This window comes from Adiantum capillus-veneris, chromosome 21 (assembly GCF_014529385.1).
Source record: "Adiantum capillus-veneris isolate H3 chromosome 21, ASM1452938v2, whole genome shotgun sequence".
NCBI classification, from domain to species: domain Eukaryota; kingdom Viridiplantae; phylum Streptophyta; class Polypodiopsida; order Polypodiales; family Pteridaceae; genus Adiantum; species Adiantum capillus-veneris.
The window spans coordinates 71,741,961-71,767,282 of record NC_140951.1 but is presented as its reverse complement, the minus strand read 5'-3'; the positions used below and the strand labels follow the sequence as shown (position 1 = coordinate 71,767,282).

The 25,322-nt window shown below is 45.1% G+C and overlaps 1 protein-coding gene and 1 non-coding gene across 6 annotated transcripts in view; both read right to left on the bottom strand.

Annotated features, from left to right (window-relative positions):
• Positions 1 to 25,018, bottom strand: part of LOC147431143 (pentatricopeptide repeat-containing protein At1g08070, chloroplastic-like) — a 134,273-nt gene extending 109,255 nt beyond the window's left edge. The window contains exons 1-2 of one of the 5 annotated variants that reach the window (XM_086493789.1): positions 24,591 to 25,018; positions 24,275 to 24,468 (exon numbers count right to left, since the gene is read on the bottom strand). The gene's annotated coding sequence lies outside the window, so the exon portion shown is untranslated. Of the gene's footprint in view, positions 1 to 7,207; positions 7,591 to 24,274 lie in introns of those variants that run through there. The other 4 variants (XM_086493791.1, XM_086493795.1, XM_086493794.1 and 1 more) reach the window with 4 other exon arrangements.
• On the bottom strand, positions 24,663 to 24,824 carry LOC147431144 (U1 spliceosomal RNA). The gene has a single exon (XR_015185764.1). It is a non-coding gene; the product is annotated as a U1 spliceosomal RNA (small nuclear RNA).
• Positions 25,019 to 25,322: the final 304 nt, after the last annotated feature.

Below are 25,322 nucleotides of genomic sequence, written 5' to 3'. Positions count from 1 at the left end.
CTGGCTCAAGTGGCTTACTGGGTTTAGTGACAGTAGAAACGTTGGAGGAGAATGTCCCTTTAGGCAGAGATCGAATAGAGACCCCATAACAAGGCATAGATTTGGTAGCATCCAACCACTCCAACCGATCTTCGTCTGACCCGTCAGGTGAAGTAGGTTGTTCTTGTTCAGGGTTGGTTTCCATTGACAAAGAACTTTGTTGCACTACGGGATCCATGCCTCCTTCTAGGCGAATGGGTTGCATTGGGGCGCCAGGAGTATGTATCCACATTGCGTCGTTTCCCCAATCATGAAGCGCTTTAGTGTGGTGCAGCCATGGTCTACCCATGAGCAAAGGAAATTCCCCCTCAACCTGGGGAAGACGAACCACAACAAAATCCAAGTTAAAGGTGAAGTTTTGTACCTGCAGAGGCACTTTGTCCACTATGCCCACTGGGTAGACTGTCCTCTAGTCGGCCAATGTAACTGTGAAGGGAGCAGGGCGGGTAGGCTGTAGACCTAAATCCAACATAGTGAACTAGGGCATCAGGTTGATGCTAGATCCACCATCCACTATCACTCCTGAGAACTGCCGCCCCAAGACGGACACGGTGAGACGAGGGCTTCTATAACCAGTGAGGGGAGCAGCGGGATGGGATATCATATAGGACTCTGATGGTTGCACTAGGAGGTGCCTGTCACTAGGACCTGCTCCGAGGTAAAGTCACTGAATAACTGCAAGGGTGTCACTTCTAAAACTCGCATCTACCCACAAGCATGTGATAGAGGGACACTTGTTGGAAGGTGTTCTTCAAGATTGTCTCTGCTGTAAGCTTATCTTTTTCTACCAGTGGTTTCTCTGGTACCTTGATCTGTTGTAGATCAAGAACTGCTTCCAAGGAAGCGTCATCAATATCGGAGAGCAAAGATTTGGATCCTTGCTTGGCATTGTGGATGGCTTGTCAACAACTGCAGGCGGGGTATCCACTGGTATCCACGCCTGCTGGCTCCTTTACCAATTGCATCTTGCCTTGAGGGGTAACCACATGGGCAGAAGGGGGTGGCTGAGGGATGGTGCTAACTATTATCAAATTGAGCTTTGGAAAGGTAAACTCATTTTGGCTTTGACTTGGGCTCGAAGCCGTGGGCTCGAAGCCGAGGATGCACGAAGTTTGGGACAAATCCTTATTGTAGTGATCCTTTGATTGCAGAGATCAACAAACCTCCGGGCATGGTCGTCAGCATCCTCTGTGGAGAGACCCTTGAAAGTCGGAAACTTAATATTCATCTTAGCTAGAACACTTGTGAGCTCCTCCATAGCTGTCTGTGCAGGTGCTTGTTGCACTGGAGCTTGCTGTAACACAGGGGATGAGAAGTTTATTGATGGGGGTGACAGGGAAGGTGTAGAACTGGTTGAACGAATGGAGGCAGTCATGTGAGAAGAGGGTAGGGGTAATGGGGCTGGTGGGCTTCTACTTGGCAAAAATGGTTGACGCTTTCTCTGGTAGTACTTCAGAGGACTTAGTAGTGGACTTTGTCACTCCTTTGACTGCCTTGTATGTGTCATACAATAACCAAGAGTCCACCCAAGTTTCTGGGTATGAACTGAATAAACTTAGTGAACACTGGACTAGGCTTCCCTAGTCCAGGACGAGTGACTACTCGGGCTGGACTAGGGACAGCTAGACCAAGATGAGTGACTAGACCCCTAGATAGACCTGGACGAGAGACTAGACCAAGCTGGCGGAGGGAAACTGGACGAGACCAAACTAGATCAGAAATCTCAAACAAACACAGACAAGAGCTTAATCTTAATCAGCTGGCTCCTCGACGCGTAGGCGTAACCGAGTGAGACTTCACTTGAGGTCCCACCGGGCGTGCCAAAAATGAGAGCACCTGAAGCAAGGAAAAGGTGTCGTGCTCTCTAGAGTGGGTGCTCCTCAGTGCATTATGTATGAAACCTCACTCCAACAGAAGAAACTCAGCCAGGAACATGACTCAAAACACAGAAGTGGAATATGACTCAAGACACGATACGACTCAAAACACAACTGCAGACTCAACTCAATGGAACTCGACAAGTTCAAAGAACCATACAACTCTGGCTGACAACACACACAGCTCCAAGCTCAAGACTCAAGGTACAATGGGGGTGTCGAGGCTTCAATGTGCCAGGAGAGTGCCAGTGGCATGCAGAACTATATACTCAGTGGCATACAGAACTATGTACTCAGGAATCAAGACTAGACGCTAAACCATACAAAGTGGATAATGATGTGTACCCACGACTAGAACCAACCACTCATATGTATCTCCTAAAGAGCCACCAATAGCTGGAAGATATCCCAATCCAGCTAAACCTATCTCCTAACTGACGTGGTGGTGATCTGGCCACGGTGTCCACTAAACCACCATCCGTAACACTTGCCACGTGTCACTGCCCAGGCAAGAGTCCGCTCAGTGTGCAACTGCAACTAACTGTCTGTCGAGTGTCTGTGACACTGTAGCCCTGCTACAAGATGCATCTCTTCGCCCAAGAGTTGCACCTGTTTGACGAATAGCCATCCCTCTTCAACAGAAGGACACGACTATTGGCCTAGAGTCATGTCTCTTGACCTATGGTCATGTCTTTTCATCGTGTCTCCTCAGTTTTCTACAGAAGAACACCCTTGTAACACATTTCAATGAATCAACACACATTCAGTTTCAGTTTTTATCTAAGTTCAATTATGAATACACACACATAGTAAGAGTGTTCTTCACACAGAGGCATCAGCTGACATGGCGACGCTGTAAGACAGCCCATGGGGCATTTGCTTTTGGGCCTAGCGCTTTTAGAGCATATGCTTTGCATGTAACATGCTTTTGGTAGGAAGGACCTTTAAGTAAGTGAATTGGGCTCTCTCTCTTGCATTCTACCGCGTGGAGAAGCGAGAAGCACAGAAGAGCCACAGAGTTGTACCTTGTTGAAGCAATATAAAGAAATACCAAAAGGGGCGGCACAGTTTGGAACCATTGCAATCTAGGAGTGCAAGTCCACCACTCCATGTCTCGTGTGGATTCTCTCTCTCTCTCTCTCTCTCTCTCTCTCTCTCTCTCTCTCTCTCTCTCTCTCTGTGTGTGCAAAAAAGTGGAGCTTGACCCTTTGCATTACAACCATCGGTCCATATACAAGAAATATGGGACAAACCCTTATAGATGTACAATGAGATGATGGGAAAAAATCCCATAACAAACCACAGGAAACATCTAGAGAACAAGATACTTTAATAAGATAGTGAGGTGTAGCCATCTGAAAAGTGGTCAAGTCTACACGGATCTACCCAAAGCTTTGTCCACCTCGGGCGATGTAGCGAAAACCACCATGTCCAATGCTTTTTATCTTATCGATATGAAGCATCCAAAGTAAGAACCTCCTGTAACAGCTCACAAAAGCCAAGGTATTGTGAAACCCCTAGGCCGTGCCTCCAAAATCATTCACATCCATTCTAACATTTCTTGATGATGAACTCCAAAAAAGGAAGCGGATCTACGGCACATCCAAACTGTAAGAGAGGCACAGGGGACTCACTCATTGTCCGACTCAAAAGCCAAGGGAAGGTACCAACATGCAACCAAACCAACTTCCCTAAGGCTTCTATGGATTGACTCTTAAACAAATATGAAAACTGCCTGATATCCATAAAGTAATTGGCCTCAACCATTGTCTGCTCGTGTAGGATATCATAAACAACTCCCTTGTCCGGAAGGAGTCTCCATGTGAAATCTGTACTTAGAATCTGATCATGGGGGCTCTCTCTAAGCCGAGGAAAATGTGACATGTTCCTGATAGCTGAAGGAAAAGAATGTCAACACATAGAGGTCTCTTTTCAATGAAACATTTGGAGAGAACTGAGGTGGCAAGATCTCAGAGAGTGGGACATTTGCTGGAGATGCAAAGCTTGCTGAATAGTCAAAGTTCTCACAAACCACTCTCCTCTCCCCTTGAACAAAGCTTACTCAACGAGGTACCTGTGAATGCATCTCCAAGAGATCCAAAGCTAGCTGGACCGGTCTATGGCAACTCACGCTGCTCATGAATTGCCGTCAACTGTTATCTTTTTTGCAATGAGGAGAACCATTTGCTTGAAATTTTTTCTTGAGAAAATACTTTTTGAAATTTGTTTGAAAAGGATTTTATTTGTTTTGAACTTGTTTTGGTGCCCATTGAGATACCTTGATTCTGCTTTTGATGTTGATTTTAATGATTTTGAGAAAACCTTTTTGGATCAATCATGGCTCGCACCTTTGTCTGGGAGGAGTATTCAAGAGAAAATTATGATGTGTGGTAAACTCATGACTCGGACATTGGTCTTGCAGGAATAATGAAGATAAGAATCATGCTTGATAATGTCTGATTATCTCATGGCTTGGGTGTTTCCTTGGAGTGAAGAGAGGTCGGGGTAAACAAGGGTAGAAGAGAGGGAAATCGTAGAGAAGGTCCATAGCCTCTACATAACCCAAACCATGCCTAAATTGGAAAAAGTGCAGGATCACACAGCAACATTTCTCTCTCTCAATTAAGTCCAATATGGCACCGGATCAGCCTCCTACACCGAGCATCGAAGGTGGTCAAGACACCAAGGCTCTATTACCAAGTCAAAATAGGCAGGGGAAGATGCAATGAAGACACACAGATCCGGTGGACACCTCGACTCCAGTCATCCTTGACTCCGCTCGATTCCGAAAAGATCCTCTGACACTAGAGAACGCGTGCAATGCCACATACATCACTAAGCTAGGAAGAGACAGGACCTCCGAGAGAGAGAGAGAGAGAGAGAGAGAGAGAGAGAGAGAGAGAGAAGAAGAGAATTTTAACGTCGTTGGAAACTATCCCAAGACACCTTAAAGTTCTCTCCGACGAGGAGAGTTGAACTCAAGACCTGTTATTTAAGAGGGAAATGGCATAACCAATCTACCACACTTGGGTGAGAGAGAGAGAGAGAGAGAGAGAGAGAGAGAGAGAGAGAGAGGAAAGGCTCCCCATGCTGATACAAAGCTACATACACAAGTGGCCAAGGGTGGTCCAGGATAGATCTATTACGCCCTAAATGGATAGAAGCCCGGTACACATAACTGCTGCTACTACTGCCATGTGCTCTTGCACATGAGACCACTGATTCGGCCTCAAGATTTCGAATAAGCCCCAAGCATCCTGAGAGAACAAGATGCACCTCCTATTGGCAGCTAGCTAGAATGATCGAGAAGAGAGAAAGACGAATACACCAAGGCCATCATGTGATGCTACCTTGAATGTGTCATGAAGTCTTCGCCCCTCCTCTACATAGCTAGCTATTGTTGTGACTTAGGCTTCCCCCTAGTAGGCTTCCCACTAGGGGAACCCTACTACTAGACTAAAGGGGCTTAAGTTGTAATCCGTAGCTGATGTCTACAAGCTATGCAAAAAATGCTCACGATTGCGACGGAATTGCGATAGCAAAGGAAAGCCTAAAGCCTGCATAGGATCATGGAAGCTATTTTTGCCTACAAGCATAGGCAGTGTGGAGTGTTGCAAGCAAGCATGTGGGCCTCTTGTTTGGCCTCTTGCTTCTCCTATTCCTTTTCTTCATCTACTAAGAAGTTGGAAGGCACATCATTATCATCATCGATGACAACATCTAGATTGTAGTATTCGAGACCTTGGGCTCTCTCTCTCTCTCTCTCTCTCTCTCTGTGTGTGTGTGTGTGTGTGTGTGTGTGTGTGTGTGTGTGTGATATACCATACGACTAGTATCCACCTGTACAAAACTCCATGCCAAATAAAGAAAGAGGACACGTGAATGGAACAACCTCCAGCGATCACATCCGGAAGACAAAAACATAGGATTGCCTGCTCCGATGTACTAGTAAGAGCAATTGTCACACCAGAAATCCAAAGGACCAAGCAGCCACCAAAGTGGCTCAAGAAAACATCTGCCATGATACTAATTGCACTATGGGAAAAAGTCCACCATCCAAAAGTCGCAAGAAAGCGGGCGAGGAAACCAAGGACGAGAAGACTGTGAGCATGGAACTGAATGGAAGAAGTTAAATGAAGATAATAACCTAGAAGCCCCCTTTGAAAAAGAGAGATCCTCAAAAGTGCGCTCTGGGGTAGCTTCATCTCAATCCTACATTGGAATCCACTATAACTGGAAGCTCCAGAATTGAAGCATAAGTCTCATAAAACTCGAGACCCAATGTCATGTGCGCAATTCACTTGCGCCACATGGACAAGCTTATGCTACAATCTAGCATCGTTCTTAGCTTAGGATCTAGCCTGGCACCCTTGTGAGCCTCTAGCAGGATGTGCATGTCCAGGCCGGTCACAGTTGCATACCCTCACTTGCACAGTTAAGTCACTTAAGCATATAGGTATATGGCTAAAAGACCTATAAATGAGCCCCTTGGGCACCAATAGAGAGCAGAGGAGTAGAACTAAGTGCCTCTCAAGAAGCACCAGCAGGACCAGTGTTTTTGCACCAACAAAATCAGCATTTCTCCCATCAGTCACCAGCGTTTTCAGTCACCAAAACGTCAGAAGCCCATCAGTGTTTTTGGTCAGTTTTCAGCCCTTTCTTCATTGCCAGTAGTACCCCCAACAGATTTCAGCCTTCATCCCATTAGCATCATTTGCGATTTCAGTTTTCAGTCCATTGCAGTCCCTAGCGATAGCAGATCAGCCCACAGCCTTCTCCTCCTCCTCCTCCTCCTCCTCATCGTCATCGTCGTTGTCGTTGTCGTTGACGCAGCACCAAGCATCTATAACAACACCTGAGTATCACCTTCAGTAACCAGCATCAGTAGCATCAAGTACCCATTAGCTTCTCAGCATCTCATCATCTAGAATCATTGTATTAGCATTTTGTGCAAGTAATAAAGCCAGTACTTGCTCTGGCAACAAAGCAAGGGGGCCCTTGAGGACCCGACATGACATCTCTAAAATCTCTCTCTCTCTCTCTCTCTCTCTCTCTCTCTCTCTCTCTCTCTCTCTCATTCGGTTCAGTTCTTAGCTTAGGAGCTAGCATGGAACCCTAGTGAGCCTCTAGCACGACATGCATGTCCACGCCGGTCATAGTTGCATACCCTCACTTGCACAGTTAAGTCACTTAAGCATATCATCATATGAACAGTCACTTTAAGTCATTTATTAATAAGTGACTTTGGCATGACATTTATTATAAGTAGGTAGGGAAAATGGCTTAAAAACCTATAAATGAAGCCCCTTGGGCACCAGTAGAGAGCAGAAGAGACGAACTAAGTGCCTCCCAAAAAGCACCACCAGGACCAGCGTTTTTGCACCAAAAAAAGCCAGCGTAGCTCCCCTCAGTGACCAGCGTTTTCAGCCACCAAAACTTCAGCAGCCCATCAACATTTTTGGTCAGTATTCAGCCTTCCGTCATTGCGAGCAGCACCCCATCGCAGCAGATTTCAGCCTTCAGCCCATTAGCATCACCAGCGATTTCAGTTTTCAGCCCATCCCCATTCCCGGCGATAGCAGAGCCTCCTCCTCCTCGTCATCCTCATCATCGTCGTCGACGCAGCAGCAAGCATCTCTAACAGCACCCCTTAGCACCTCGGTAGCACCTTCAGTACCTAGCATCAGTACCATCAAGTACCCATTAGCATCTCAGCATCTAATCATTTAGCATCATTGTATCAGCATTTTGTGCAAGTAATAAACCAATTACATGCTCTGGCAACAAAGCGAGGGGGCCCTTGAGGGTGGTTGGGACCCGACATGCTCTCTCTCTCTCTCTCTCTCTCTCTCTCTCTCTCTCTCTCTCTCTCTCTCTGCGTCTCTCTCTTTCATTCAGTTAAGTTGAGTTATCTTCAAGGAAGTAAAGTAACCTTGTGTTTGTGCAGAGTACTAGATCCGAGCTAAATCCTTAAACCCTTCCGCTACAATTGACACCCAAAGAGAATCACATCATTGGTAAGCTCGATCTACTTAGAAATGAAAGACCACAAAGGTCGTCACCATCGAGTCCTCCAATACCTAGCTACTCAAGAAAACTCCCCATATGTTTGCCACTCCTCGGCATCTGTCAAAATCAAACCTGTGGTTACAATCTGATACAATATGCCAATATCAATAATGACTCGGAAGAGCACATGTACTCCTACTGTTATAACTTCCTTGAAATCTCTGTCAAACTTATTGACATCAGAGAATATACCCACCTAATTGTGTAATAAAGATCCAATATACACAACATAATACTAATACTCAAGGTGAGAGTAAAGGAATCGCCTACGGACCTGCACTATGCCTTCAAAAATTGAAATGGGCTATCTCAAGATTGGAGCTCTTCGAAGGGATGTACGGGAGAAGCCTCCATATGTTGCTTACTGCAAAAGTAGGCTAGATGTCCTCACTAACTACCAACCTCACTACCGTCGAAGAGAGAACATGGAGATAGGAGTCGTCCACACCCCAAAAAAGGTTTTAAGGTGGTACAAAATCCAAAATCAGAAACCTAGTACAAAGGTGTAACTGAGTCATCAGCCTACTACCCCTCTTTGAAGATGGAGTGAAACTCCGCATATGCCTGTGCAAGACAAGGTTGGAACTCTAGATGAGCCTACACCATAGGGATAACTTTGCCAATAACTCCAAGGTAAAAGCGCAATTGCAGAAGACACAGCAACTAAGCTAATCCATTTTCTCAAAGAATACATAGTCATAGGAAACTGCTCCATAAGTGTTGAATAAGATCCACTGTTGGCTGCTACGAGTTCTCTCCGCCGTTCCCAGAACGTGGTGCATCACTTAGGTGGCCATGGTAAAGCCTATGCGTGGCTCTTGCAAGATGGTACACGGCCCTTGCCCAACCATGTTTCATGGCTAATATTTGGAAGGGAAGCACCTCCCCTTGCGGGCCCTCTTGTGTGTTGTTTTTCTTAAAAAGTGTTGAAGAAGAGCCCACTGTTATCCAAACACTTCTCTCAGAAGAAATCTGGGAAAAATGTATGCCCTCCTAGATCCAAAACCCACAAGGTTGCTCCCCTTGGTGGAAAAGACAACAACAAATATCCATCTCTAAATACCAAAGCAATTAGCAATGCTCCACATCCTGAATCCTCCATGGGGTTCCCATCGGTGAAGAGAGGTCAAGGTAAACGAGGGTAGAAGAGAGGGCAATCATAGAGAAGGTCCATAGCCTCTACATAACCCAAACCATGCCTCAATTGGAAAAAATGCAGGATCACACAACAAGATTTCTCTCTCTCAATTAAGTCCAATACAACACCGGATCAGCCTACACCGAGCATTGAGGTGGTCAAGACACCAGGGCTCTATTATCATGTCAGAATAGGCAGCCGAAGATGCAATGAACACACTCAGGTCCGGTGGACACCTCGACTCCAATCATGCTTGACTCCGCTCGACTCCGAAATGATCCTCTGACACTAGCCCCCTTTGAAAATGAGATATCCTCAAAACTGCGCTCTGAGGTAGCTTCATTTCAATCCTACGTCAAAATAGATCATCCACTATCACTGAATTGAAGCTAGAAGCCCCTCATATAGGAAGCCCCCTTCCTATTCAATCATGAAAAAAGAGAATAAGTCCCACCATAAAGAAATGCGAGACAACCAAGAGTAAAATTGATTCCTTTGTAACTAAATTGCGAAACCTAAGTCTCATAAAACTCGAGACCCAAAGAGGATCACACCATTGGTAAACTTCATCTGCTTAGAAATGAAAGACTACAGAGAGAGAAAATCGACACCACATGGGGTCCCAAACCCCCCTCCAAGGGCCCCCCTCTCTATTGCCAGAGAGGTATTTGCTTTAGATTGCACAAAGTCTGGTACAATGTTTCTAAATGCTGAGATGTTTGGCGACGATGATGAAGACGATGAGGTTTATGGGCTAAAATCTGAAAACGCTAGTGATGCTTGAGGGCTGAAACTGAATCATTGGTCTTAGGCTGAAATATGTACTTGATGTGACGATGACGACGAGGACGATGGCAACGGCGACAACAATGCTTGGTAAAAGTGCTTGTGGGCTGAATGCAAAAACGTTGGGGACCTGTTGACGATGGGACTGAGATGGACGGCGAAGGTAGGGCTGAATGCTAGTGCAAAAATGTTGATGTTGCTGGCTGAAAAACGCTGATGCATAGGGTGAGAAAACGCTGATGTGGTTGGCACACGAGGTGCTTGGTAGTGTTGGTACTTGAGAGGCTCTTCTTCACTGCTCCTTTGCCTGACTCTGGTGACCCAAGGGTTGCATTTATAGGTGCTTATAACTAGGTCGGGCAACCTCCAATAAAACCCCACAAATTGGAATTTGAAGGGTCATCTAATTAATAAAAATGCCTATAAGAGGTGGTTCACACGCAGTAGGAAAAATGGTTCCGGTGAGAAATGCTTATGCTTGGTGCTAGGTACTGACACTAATGCTAATAAGTTGTGCAATCAGAGGGGATGCAGCTACTCTAAGTGCCTGGACATGCACGTCCTGCGTACAGGCTCACAAAGTTTCCATAACACTTCCTAGGTTGTCCTAAACCCTAGAAATAGGAGTTACAGCTTGTCCACATGCACATAGGGTTAGATGTGCACGTGATATCCCCCCCTTTCCAAGGTGAGGTACCGGTACCGAGCTGTATGGCTTCCGTATAGTCCACCAACAACTCTTGGGAGTCTACGAAGAACTCTTCACCGGCCCACTCTGTTGTGTGGGTCCCACGATACTTGAACTTCAAGAAGGTCTGCAATGCTTGCTTCTTTAGGCTTCACCGAAAGCGATGCAGAATAATCTGCTTCGGCTCCATGTCTTCAACTTCGTCTACGTCTCGGGCTCATCTTCTGCAAGAATCTCCTTTGGGGGATTTCCCTGAAACAACTTCAAACGCAATATCATAGACACATTTGTTACTTGTCGAGTGACTAGAAAAAGACTATGCTTCCTAAATGGCTGCAGATGGAATGCAGAAGAAAAATGCGAAAAAGTATCATACCTTTCAACAAGTACATGCCAAAAATGGGATCTACACTTGACTTTTCGACCTAAAACTATCCATTGTGGCAAACCACAAGGGGAATATCAATGCTTCATGGACAATCGTGCGAATGCTTTTGCGGTGACTATGTCCTGCCAAGGAATAAGCACGCAAAACTGATTGACATGACGTACAATTGTGAAACAGTGTGATTCCTTGAATGCATAATTTCATCTTTTCTAGAGTGATCTTATGCGTCTGTGCTCATCCGTGAGTGAATTATGTGCATCGTGCAATATGTTGTTCCTATGAGAAGGTAACACATAAGGACGGTGACAAAAATATTAGAGACCGTCACGAATGAAAGACTCGACAATGCATACTGACTAATCATGCGAACAAGAGATACTTCCTGAATGAGTACTGTGGACCTAGACTCGAGAGCCAAGATCGGTCTTGCGTGATTGAACATATTTGCAATTGGGTTAGCTTTACTAGGAACACAATGAATCAAACCACCGAATTGCTTACAAGACTGGAACCATCTAGCTTGACGGTCAATCCAAGGTGTACTCGGTACAGACTGTAGCAACTTGAGGGCGTGATGATCCTTACGAACAATTAAATCTCTATCATACACAAAATGTGTGTTGTGCTTAGGAGAAGGAATAACTAAGAGAGGTTCCTTTTTATCCAATGGCTTACTCGTTTCTGGACTGTGGGACTGTGTACAGAGAGAGACTATGCAACTACATGTTTTATCCGGTGGACACCTCAACACCAATCATGCTTGACTCCGCTCGACTCCGAAAAGATCCTCTGACACTAGAGAACACCTGCAAAGCCACATACTGTCACGTGACACATCCAAGCCTATGTGTCCGTGGACAAGCTACAGCATGACCAAGGTTCAGTTCAATCAAGTAAGTCTCGAATAGGAAGTGATCTGGCACTTTTGTGAGTCTGTTCGCAAACCGTGCATGTCCAGACACTAGATGCATATCCTCTGGTTGCACACAGCATGATCATCAGATTACAGTCAGAAACCATCAGGAGCATTTTTACAGTGCATAGACCTATTTTCCCTATTTTAGCCAATTTTCACTTATTATTTTTAAGTGACTTTTGTTGGGAGCTAGGTAGGGCAATTTTAGCAAGTAACTATAAAAGTAAACCTAGCGCTATCACTTTCTGGCAGAAGAGGCAGCAGGAACAACTAGTTCAAGAGGCACCTTCTCAACAAGACCCCCCACCGGCGGTAAACCTAACGTTTTCACCCAAGGACCAAAGATCAGCCAATGTTTTCATTTGCAAGCAGATCAGCCAGCGTTTTGCTTTTGCAGATCCAAACCGGCGTTAGCAGATTCCACAGCACCACAGCAGATCAGCCCTAGCGTTAGCAGATTCCACAACACCACAGCAGATCAGCCCTAGCGTTAGCAGATTTCCCACAGCAGACAGTTTTCAGCCCTAGCGTTTTTGGTTTGCAGATCAGCCCCGGCGTTTGCAGATTCACCGCGACGGAACACCAAGGAGCACCAGCGCTTCAGTTTTCAGCATTCAGACTCCGCAGTAGCACCCCCAAACCTCGCAGATCTCACTTTCCCATAGCAGTTCCTCGCTGCACGGTTAGATCCATCAAAGTTTGCAGTTTCAGCCCAGGAAACGCAAATTTTAGCATCTGCGTTCTCACCGCGTTGTCGTCGCATCGTCTCCATCAACATCCTCATCCACGCAGAGTCAGAATTCAGCAGATAAAGATTTGCAGATTTCAGCCTGTCTCGTCGTCGACATCGTCAACAAGTCCAAAGCATTGTAGAGATTTGTGCAATCAATAGCAGACCGCTCTTGCCATAGAGAGTGGGGCCTTTGGAGGAGGGTTTGACAACATTCTGGTGTCGTATTCTTCTCTCTCTATCTCTTAGTCTCAGCACCTTCATTCATAGTGTTTATCCACTTTGTTTGTGATCATTTGCACTCCCTCATTAAAGGAACGGAAGGCTCTCCCTTCCGTAAGTAAAAGGAACCTTGAGCACAGTTCGGAGCACTCATCTTGAGCAAAGTTCAACATTCACTTCCGCTGCACCTTACACATACATATACAAGGCCACTTTGGAGAAGAGAGATCACTAAGCTAGAAAGAGATGGGATCTGTGAGAGAGAGAGAGAGAGAGAGAGAGAGAGAGAGAGAGAGAGAGAAGAAGAAGAAGATTGTTTTAACGTCATAGGAAACAATCCCAAAAGACATTAATAAAGATCTATCCGATGAGGAGAGTTGAACTCAAGACTTGTTATTCAAGAGGGAAATGGCATAACCAATCTACCACACTTGGGTGATAGAATGGTTATACCATCATCCTCTTTATTTAGAGAGAGAGAGAGAGAGAGAGAGAGAGAGAGAGAGAGATCTGGGAAAGGCTCCCCATGCTGATACAAAGATGCATACACAAGTGGCCAATGGTTGTCTAGCATAGATTTGTTATGCCCTAAATGGATAGACCCCTGGTACACACAACTGCTACTCCTACTCTCATCTGCTCTTGCACATGAGACCACTGACTTGGCCTCAAGATCGACAACAACCCCCAAGCATCCTGAGAGAACAAGATGCACCTCCTACTAGTGAGGGTAGCTTTTTAAAATTTTCGCTCCATTCTTTCTCTTTTGTGTGAGAACCTACCCTAATTTTTTTCATCTTGTACAATCTATCTATACATGTTTTATTTCTACTTTTCTTTAACATTGATAAAAATAAATATTACTCAGTAGTATTATTTGACCCACCTATTTCTACCCCACCATATTTTTTTGATCTTCTACCATGTACATATTATTTTTTACTTGCCTAGATTTTAAGAAAACGAAAGACTATATTGACTAATTCATGGTGGGCTAGCTCATAGATTATCAATAATTTGACCCCACATGGATGGTGTTGAGGAAATTCAAGGCCCTAGGGGATGCTTTCACACATGGTTGAAGACTCATGGGGATGTTTAAGGAAAATGACAACAAAAGGAGGATCACCATGAAGACTTTTGTGGATAGAAATGTACATGCTTTTGCTCAATTTTTGGCGTCCACTTCCTCACTGAATTTGAAGATTTTTCCAAAATAGAAAATGTAGCTTATGACCTGATTGTTTTATAATTTTTGGAGTTTTGAACGGCAAGATATGATCAAAATGGTGGGCCCCAGTCTGCCATGTAATGCTGACACAGGCAACCCTCCCTCAAAATCTACATATTTTTCTCTACACACTCACAACCTCATCTAAGGTCTCTTCCCCACCATCATGGGACCTTGCCACACTAGTCAAGGAGCATCTTTGTAAGGGCATTAAAGGAAGTCTTTGTCAAGTATGGGTTAAAAACCTCTATCCCTAGCAAGTTCACCCTTTCCATCAACTACTCGCCTCTGACAAACCCTTGTAATTTCCCCTCTTCCCTCTTTCCTAATGAGCTAGCCATGGTTAGCACCTTGTAAATTCCCTATCCCTCTATCCTACCCTTCCCTCTCTCTTCTCTTTTCTCTCTCATAAGACTCCTAACCTGACATATGCACACACAGCCAGACAAGGATGGCCCACCGCCACATGGGCTTGCTTCGAAAATTATCTACAATTTTAGAAATTGTTGAAATTTTCCCTTTCCTATATAAGAAAGGGTCTCTATCTCAAAAAAACACGAACAGGAGAGAGAGAAGACACACATCTCTATCACAAGAGCACACACCCATACGTGCACACACACCACTACACCCTAATCACATCATCACAACACCCTCACCATGGACAAAATGAGCATCACGTCTCCACACACTTGCTATGAAGGATTCAAGGCATGATTTCAAGAAGAAGAATGAAGGCTACCCTCACACCATTCCTCGCCATCACCTCCCATCCTTCCATTATGCACCCGACTGTTATGTTCCCTTCTCATCTTCTTGCCCTATGCTACCCATTGTATTTTCTTCTTGGCAAGAAATCAACATACTCCATCTTGATGCCATATCTTGTGTCCTTTGGTGTAAGGTGCAGCGGAATGAATGTTGAACTTTGCTCAAGATGAGTGCTCCGAACTGTGCTCAAGGTTCCTTTTACTTATGGAAGGGAGAGCCTTCTATTCTTGAACGAGAGACTGCAATGGACACCAACAAAGTGAATGGACACTGTGCATGAAAGTGCATGAGATTGAGAGATAGAGAGAGAAGAGAATACGACACCAGAGACGTTGTCAAACCCTCCTCCAAGGGCCCCACTCTCTATGGCGAGAGTGGTCTACTATTGATTGCACAATCTGATACAATGATGCTGATGCAAATGTAATGGCTGTGTCGATGTCGACGGCGAGGACGAGGACGACAACGAGGAGACTAGGCTGAAATCTGAAAATGAATGGCTGTCGTAATGGCTGAAAACTGATCACTGCAAATCCGGCTACGGCAAGCTCTCACGGCAAGGATCTATTGCGGGTTCGGGTCGGTTCGTAGAGGCTATATGCTGAATTCAGAAAACGCTGGCAGATTTGCAGGTAAATGCAAAAGCGCTACGCTATCCAGAGGTTCTTCGCGATGGTACCGATGTGGCAAGGATCTGCATCAAAGGGGCAATCACGGGCTGATCTTGGGGCTGATCTGCAAGGCGGTATGGCTGAACCAAAAACGGTGGCAGCAAATGGTCTAAATATGAAAACGCTAGCACAAATGTTGAGCGCAAGCCTTGGGAAAAACGCCAGGCTAAGGCTGATCAAAAATGCTAGTGTGCTGCTGAAATTCGCCAAGGTTGAAGGTCTGAAAACGCTGATGGTTTCTGGAGAGAAAACGCCAGCTTGGTTGGGGAGGTCTTCCTTGAAAAGGGTCTCCAGAGGCCTGCTGCACTTGAGTGCCTGATGCTCTCCTTCTTCTTCTGCCAGATAGTGCTAGCTTTGGTTTGCTTATATATTATCTTAGTAAAATTGCCCTACCTACTTTCCAACAAAAGTCACTTTAAAAAAATAAGTGAAAAATGTCAAAAATAGGAAAAATGCACTGGAAAATTTCCCTAATGGATTCTGATGGGAATGTTGATGATCATACTGTGTGCAACCGGAGGATATGCATCTACTCTACGTGTCTGGTCATGCACGGTCTGCGAACAAACTCACAAAAGTGCCAGAACACTTCCTAAGCTAGACTGACTGAACCCTTGTCATCTTGTAGCTTGTCCACAGACACATAGGGTTGGATGTGTCACGTGACATCCCCTCCATTTCAAAGTGAGGTACTGGTACCGAACTGTATGGCGTCGAGGGAGATCACCCATAGCATCCGGAACCCTGGAAGGGACTCTTCGCCGGCCCACTTTGATGTGTGGGTCCTGCGGTACTTGAACTTCATAAAGGTTTGCAACGCTTGCTTCTTTGGGCCGCCCCGAAAGCGACACAAAGTCTTATGTGGCTCCTTCGATGCTTCAACTTCATCTAGAGTCATGCTTCTTCCGTCTTCGAGAATCTCCATGGCTGAAAATTCCTGAAACCACTTCCAACACAAAAACATGAACATACCTATTCCATGTAAAGTGACTGGAAAAATTCTATGCTTCCTAAATGACTGTGCATGCAATGGAGATGAACAAAGAGACGGAGTGCCAAACCGTTTATCAAACATACGCAAACAATGGGGTCGAATCTTGACTTTGTGATCTAAAGCAATTAACTGTGGCAAATCACAATGAAAATGCCTATGCTTGATGCTCAATCCTTCTTGTGCTCTTTCGGATACTGTGTCATGCCAAGGAAGAGACATGAAATGTGAATTCCTTGGGTGCAAACATTTTATCTTTTCATGATAATCCGCATATATCCGTGCTGATTCATGAGTGAATCGTGCTCAACGTACAATATGTCATGCCTATGAAAAGGGATCACATAAGGACGGTGACTAAAATACAGGAAAGCATCACGAATGAAACACTCGAACAACGCGTGCTGACTAATCATTCGTACACATAATAGTTCTTTGGACCTCGACTCAACAGCCAAGATCGGTTCTTTGTGATTGATCGTATCTGCAACGAGCTTAGCTTCGCTAGAAAAAGCATCAACTAAACCATCATCCTTGTGAACAATCACGTCTTGATCATACAAATCATCATGCTCGTGAGAAATCACATCGTGATCATCATGCAAAGCTTTCATTGTCATTCAAATCATCATGCTTATCAGTATCATTCAAGTCATCATGCTTATCATCATGCAAATCCTGTGTATCATGCTTGGAAGAAGAAGAGACTAAGAGAGTCTCCTTTTCCCGAATCTCTTCAATCTTCGCCTGCACATTAGAAATGAGAGAGGAAGAATGGACAACGTTCTTGCGATCCATTTTTGTTTTTCTTTCTGTATACTTGCGATCAAATTCTTTGGCCTCCAAGCGTAATTGCTCGCGCGCACGCTCATTGGTTGCCATTCTTGCTTCGTGCCACGTTGTCATCATATCAATCATCGTCTTGCACCAAGCCTCCATAGGATCTGGTGCAATCCTTGGCGTAGATGGGGAAGGGGGAGTCAGAAAAACCTCTTGGTGGGGACAATTCTTCTTCGCTACTCCCATGCTCACCACCTCCAAGCGAAGTATCCATTCCGCTTCGAGTGATGACCATCCACTGAAGTCGTGGGTTCTTGTGGTCTTGGGTTCTTAAGTTCACGAGGAACTTGGGTTCTTGGGGGTCTTGGTTCTTCGGTTCTTGAGGGTCTTGAGGTTCTTGAGTTCTTGTGGTTATTCTTTCGCTTGCAATCTGTGTTAGAGAAGGATCTTTCTTCACCCGAGTTCTTCTCTTTTTCACGGGTGCACCCCTTGGCAGCCTTGCGCTCACACCAAGGTTGCTTTTTCCCACCTCACGTCGATTGGCCGGCCACTAAGTGCACGGTCCGCTCTCAATGAGTGAAAAGAGGCACAAGGGGAGGCTAGACAAGACCTTCTTTCTTGAGTTTCCTGTCACTCTTGAAAAACACGATTAGGAATCGACACGCTCAAGAGGACTTGGGTTACATGCAACTGCAACAAGCAAAAAAAATTATGTGGTTCTTGTGGTTCTTTCCTTGAGTGATACAAAACACTACCAAAGCTCTGATACCAATGTAAAGTGAAGCGGAATGAATGTTGAACTTTGCTGAAGATGAGTGCTCCGAATTGTGCTCAAGGTTCCTTTTACTTATGGAAGGGAGAGCCTTCCGTTCTTCAATGAGAGAGTGCAATGGACACCAACAAAGTGAATGGACACTGTGCGTGAAAGTGCATGAGACGGAGAGATAGAGAGAGAAGAGAATACGACACCAGAGACGTCGTCAAACCCTCCTCCAAGGGCCCCACTCTCTATGACGAGAGTGGTCTACTATTGATTGCACAATCTGATACAATGATGCTGATGCAAATCTAATCGTTGTGTCGATGTCGACGGCGAGGACGACGATGACGAGACTAGGCTGAAATCAGAAAATGAATGGCTGTCATAATGGCTGAAAACTGATCACTGCAAATCCGGCTACGGCAAGCTCTCACGGCGAGGATCTATTGCGGGTTCGGGTCGGTTTGTAGAGGCTATATGCTGAATTCAGAAAACGCTGGCAGATTTGCAGGTAAATGCAAAAACGCTACGCTATCCAGAGGTTCTTCGTGATGGTACCGATGTGGCAGGGATCTGCATCAAAAGGGACCATCGCCGGCTGATCTTGGGGCTGATCCGCAAGGCGGTATGACTGAACCAAAAACGGTGGCAGCAAATGGTCTAAATCTGAAAACGCTAGCACAAATGTTGAGTGCAGGCCTTGGGAAAAACGCCAGGCTAAGGCTAATCAAAAACGTTGGTGTGCTGCTGAAATTCGCCAAGGCTGAAGGTCTAAAAACGTTGATGCCTGCTGGAGAGAAAACGCCAGCTTGGTTGGAGAGGTCTTGCTTGAGAAGGGTCTCCAGAGGCCTGCTGCACTTGAGTGCCTGATGCTCTCCTTCTCCTTCTGCCAAATAGTGCTAGCTTTGGTTTGCTTACATATTATCTTAGCAAAATTGCCCTACTTTCCAACAAAAGTTTCTTAAAAATAATAAGTGAAAAATGTCAAAAATAGGAAAAATGCACTGGAAAATTCCCCTGATGGATTCTGATGGATTCTGATGGGAATGCTGATGATCATGCTGTGTGCAACCGGAGGATATGCATCTACTCTACGTGTCTGATCATGCACGGTCTGCGAACAGACTCACAAAATTGCCAGAACACTTCCTAAGCTAGACTGACTGAACCCTTGTCATGTTGTAGCTTGTCCACGAACACATAGGGTTGGATGTGTCACGTGACATTTGGGGTATGCTTTATTGTGAGTATGGCTTATGCTTGTTTCCTTTCATTTGCATCTTGAGGTGTGCGGGTTCGCCACCACACATACACTCTCTCTCTCTCTCTCTCTCTCTCTCTCTCTCTCTCTCTCTCTCTCTCTCTCTCTCTCTCTCTCTCTCTCTCTTGAGGTGTGCCGGTTCGCCACCACACATACACTCTCTCTCTCTCTCTCTCTCTCTCTCTCTCTCTCTCTCTCTCTCTCTCTCTCTCTCTCTCTCTCTCTCTCTCTCATTGTTCCTCTCATCTTACTTGGGTGTGCGGATTCGTCACCTCTTGTATGAGGAGAGAGCATACTTGCATGTTTTGCTTACATCTTCATCGTCCTTGCTATGTGCATGGGTAGCAAGTTCACTTTCACTATCTCTCTCTATCTCATTATTTCTCTCACCTTGCCCACCCCATCCCACACATGGGTGTGAGCCTTGACATTGTTTACAGGGCATGTTTGGTTGTGTATATGTTTGCGTCCTAGCTACATACATGCTAGGTGGTACCCCCATTGTCATAGATAGCTTGCCTATCTTTCCCTGAGGTGATATTGGACTCCAGTCGAGGAGGTGTAGAGGCCACCCCCACCCGACTGCGATTTCCCGCCATCACTTGCAGCTAGCTAGACCGATCTAGAAGAAGAAGAAGAACACGAAGAAGAGAATTTTAGCGTTGTAGGAAACTATCCCAAAAGACCTTAAAGATCTATCCAACGAGGAGAGTTGAACTCAAGTGCTGTTATTCAAGAGGGAAATGGCATAACCAATCTACCACACCAAGGCCATCATGTGATCCTACCTTGAATCTGTCTTGAACTCTTCGCCCCTCGTCTACATAGCTGGTTATTGCTGTGGTTTAGGCTGCCCACTAGGGGGCGCCCCTGCCCCCTAAATAGTGTCATAGGCTGGATGCCCGACCCAAACATCAGCCCCCACTACCTAAATAAATAGAAGAAAAAGTGAAAAAATGTGGAGAAGGGCCTAGGCAACATTTGGAAGCACCAGGACGGTAGGATAAACATCCACTGGGCCTCTAGGAAGCTACAGGCCATGGAGAGAGCCAAAACCGAGAGAACCAAGCTCCAACAAGAATCTCCCCCACTCAACGGAGTCATGAGTCGTGACAACAGCTTCCGTAGTCCGTTTGGCTACAAGCATGCATGTGGGTATATCTTATTAGAATAGGCGAGGACTCTAAAACTTTTCGCACCAAGAAGTACTCTGGATTATGTTCCGGATATTGTGGACCGTTCCAAAACCTAGTGAAGATAAGTGCAAAGTTCTATAAGCTACTCTCACCAAGTGTTCTACAACAGCCATTCAAAGGAATGTTTGGGGCAAGATGAACACGCTAATAAGCTTAAGAAACTTCCTAACTTGGAGGATACTACTCCATATGTTCTACTTTAACTTGAGTTGATTCGCCGACCAAAGAGTAAAGCATCTTATTGGACCTCTTATTCAGAGCCTAATTAAGTGAAAACATAGATCAACAGTCAGTTACAACTTGGAAGTTGGTGAGATACTTCAGACGTCAATTCTCCGATTCATCACCAAGGAAATCATTGATGTTCTTACTTTCAAGCAAGGCAAAGTGTATGTGCCTTATAGGCTGCCTAACTATTGTGCAATTTAAGTATCCTTTTTCATGTGATCATAAGTGCAGTCTGCACTAAAAGCCCATTCTGCATCAACATCAGCATCACAGTCTCCTTTCACAGAAGACTCAACAATAGCTGCATTTGTAGTGGAACCAGCATTTGTAGTGGAACCAGCCTCTTTCTTCTTAGCCTCTTTTGCCTTCAACTTAGGACACTGCTTGATCAAGTGATCATTAGCTTTACAATAATGGCAACGCATCTTCTTTTTGTCATTTTCATCAAAATTCCCAGACAAATTTATGCCAACAGAAGCATTAGGAACAGGTGATTTACCACTCGTAGAAGAACCATGAGAAGTGGCTACATTGCTATTACCACCTTTTCTTTGAGCAACAATAAAGGCCTGTTCAACTGCACGCTATCTAGTCCTGTTTTTTTTAGAAAGTAACTCCTTGGCATATACAAAAAAATCACATAGTCGACTATTGAAGACATGTTACGTACATATATTTAGTTGTCAAATCAATTGGAAAAAGAATCTCCTAATAATTGAATTGCCTTATAGCAATTTCACATGTACACACTTATTGCTACTAGATTTAGGGAGCTTAAGTTGTAATTTGTACTGATTGTCTACAAGCTATGCAGAAAATGCTCGCGATTGCAAAGGAAAGCCTAAAGGCTACATAGGATTGTGCAAGCTATTTTTGCTTACAAGCATAGGTAGTGTGGAGGGTTGCAAGCGAGCACGGGTCTCTTGTTAGGCCTCTCCTTTTACTTTTCTTCATCTACTAAGAAGCTTGAAGGCACATCATTATCATCATCGATGGCGACATCTAGATTATAATATTTGAGACCTTGGGCTCTCTCTCTCTCTGTGATATACCATATGACTAGTATCCACCTGTACAAAACTCCATGCCAGTCTAGGGATAAAGAAATAGGACACAATGAAGGGAACAACCTCCAAGGATCACATCCAGAAGACAAAAACATAGGATTGTCTGCTCCAATGTACTAGTAACTGCAGTTGTCACACCAGAAATCTTGAAGACAAAAACATAGGATTGCCTCCTCCAATGTACTAGTAAGAGCAACTATTACACCAGAAACCCAAACCAAGCAACCACCAAACCAAGCAACCACCGAAGTGGCTCAAGAAAACATCCGCCATGATACTAATTGCATTGTGGGCAACAGCACACCATCCAAAAGTGGCAAGAAGCGGGCAAGGAAACCAAGGACGAGAAGAGAGTTCGCTAGAGGACAAAGGCAAAGGTCAGTTGGACAAGGATGGCAGTACCAGTACTCAGTTAGCTATCTCGGTACCCGAGAGATACGACCACAGTCAGGATTGTGATTCGACACTTTGTTTGGCTCAAGAGTTTGAAGCCAAAGGCAAAAGCAAGAACTCACAGATAGACAAGGACAAAGGCAAGCTGGACAGAGATTACGGTAATAAAGATTTGACAAAGGAGATCGACTTGGCACTCGTGGGGGTGGCCACAATGGCCTCGACGTCAGATTTCTAGTCAAATGTCAAGTGTCACCACTAGCTTCAATCAAAGAGAGGCTTGTGAGTGGCAGAGAGGGGCAATGTCTGCTCCCTATAATTAATTTGGACCCTTGTGTTGGAGTTCAAGTTATTGGTGTTTGGACCAGTAGGTCGGAGTTCAATGCACATGCATCTGGCAAGGAACCAATCAAGACGTCTAAAACACTATGGATGAGTGCACCAATCCATTGTTGCTGGTCAGATTATGGACAGGATGTGTTCCAACAATTCATTACCTTGGAGTTTTATATTTTGGACGTGATGTGTTCACAGTTCACGAATGGAGATTATTGGATGTAGTATGGTCTACAGTTTAAAATTTCTACAAAGGCAACCGATGCTCAACAGATGGCATTAAGGACAGCAACACCTACACCCAGTTGGTGGTCACTTTTTGGGGTGTTCATGGTAGCTTCTTCATCAACTTGGTCTCACTATTGATGTCCACTATAAGCTACAAAGAGGGTGTTAAAGTTCAAACATCTCAAGTGAACTGCCCAATGTGATCCCATTAATTAGTTTGGCTTTTCGGTATTTATTTTACTTATTTGTCAAGGTCTTGGGTAGGGCAATTTACTAGGCTTGCTAGATAAGCAACCCCTTGCCTCCATTGTATACACATTCAGTTATTCGTTGCCAAGGTTGATTGGTTCAGGAGACTCTCTCTCTCATTCTCTCTTTCTCTCTCGTGCTCACTCCCCTTGGTCTCTATGCTTCCGCATCGTCGACTTTGACAGGAAGTTGGTGAGATACTAGAGGAGCCAATTCCCAGATTCACCACCAAGGAAATGATTGATGTTCCTACATTCAAGCAAGGCAAAGTGTATGTGGCTTACGGGCGTGCCTAATTGTTGTGCAATTTACTTTTGAGTATCTTTGTTCATGTAATGCAAGGCACCTTGGCATATAAAGAAAAAACACATAGTCGACTATCGAAGACGTGTTACGTGCAGGTCTTTAGTCGTCGAATTGATTGGAAAAAGTATCTCCTAGAAATTGAATTGCCTTATAGCAGTTCTACACGTGCAAATAGTGGTGATAGCCTGTACTGATTGATTGTCTACAAGCTATGCAGAAAATGGTCACGATTGCGAAGGGAAGCCCAAAGGCTGCATAGGATCGTGCAAGCTATTTTTGCTTACAAAGCATAGGCAGTGTGGAGGGTTGCAAAAGCAAGCATGTGGGCCTCTTGTTCGGCCTCTTTCTCCTCTTCTTCATCTACATCATTATCATCGATTGGCGACATCTGGACCTTGGGCTCTCTCTCTCTCTCTCTCTCTCTCTCTCTCTCTCTCTCTCTCTCTCTCTCTCATATTATGAGCCCACCGCATCAGCGACCCTCCCCCTCCTTTGCTGCCTTGGAAGAGCCAGCTGAACTGAAATATCCCACTGGCTATGAAGAGTGTGAATATATATATATCCCGTTGCCATACGTGGTAGGAGGAGGATTTGCGCTTCCATCCGGGAGCGCTTGCATCGTGTATTGCTGCTTCCAGCAAGTTGTACCAGGATGGTGCTTGAGGAGGAGTATATTTTGGAGCTCATGGCATACTATAACAAAACATACAAGAGTGAAGTGAAGTTTTCTAGTCGGACATTTATTTCTAGCTGTACATAGCATTCACTGCCTTCTTGGTGCCCAGCACGTCCAAGAACATCAATCATGCATGTGCAACAATCTACTTCGAGCTTTGCTACTGTTCACTATCAGGTGCCCAGAACATCAAGCATGCATGTGCAAAAATATACGAAACCAAAAACAGTACGCGTAGGACTCCCACAAAGACTTGAGATATACTGGAGAGACTCACCTTTATTGCTTGCTCTCCCCACCTTGGTTGCAGGACAACACTCTATAGTAGAACCTCATAGTGGTCATGGCTAAATGGACTTGTGTTGCAGGTCGACAAATGCAGTCTCTGTCTCTTGCAATGACGGGCGCCCAACAGAGAAAAACGAACCTTGAGACTCTCATCTGATCGCTCCAACTACCGCTCCTCAGCAGCTGCGCACAAGACATCAAGAACACAACAGCAGCGACGCTCTTCAGTCACCAGAGACGGATGAGGAAATCAGACTCGTGTATTTCTGATCGCTACAACCGTATATGAGACAGTGCACACAGGCCTGTAGTAATAAGACACGAAGACCACCACCATCGTGCCGAATTCAGCACGCCTCTTGCCAGTTTAGATTGAAATGAGGGCCACGCGAACGCGAGCCCCCGCTGCCATGAATAATGACGTGCACTCTCCCTCAGAGGGGAGATGCTAGGGTGCGGCCCGTCCGCAGTGCAATGGAGAGGCCGACGCTAGGCCATTGGCCATCCAGAACACCGATTGACCCCGCCCAGGTACGTATGCCGTCCCTTGCCCTCTTATACCAAGGCCTCTTGCCGGCAGCGTGGATGGGATAAATCAATTTTCATACCCAATGAATAAATCAAGTAATAGCTTTCCTCGCCCGCAAATCAAAACCTTGATCTGATGCCACTGTGGGGAAGCTGCCACCGCTACTGACACACACATAATTGCCCTTTTGCATAGACCCATGAGCATGAAAAGATATCTTTCCCAGATGCTGACTTATCTCGGGGATAGCCTGTTTAGATGAACCGCATAGTTTCCAAAGTGTACCTTCCTATGCTGAGGGACAAAAGATCCATATTAAGGACACTTGGCACAAAGGTAGAAACCCTGATAAACCTAATAACCTCCAATGCATGCATGGGCCATAGGAGATTGTTACCCGAAAGCCCACACCCTTTTAAGCTTATGATAAACACAACTCATTTTGCCTTGGAGCCTTGTTGATTATTACTGGAAATTTTTCATTAGCTCCCTAATGTTTGATTGTAGC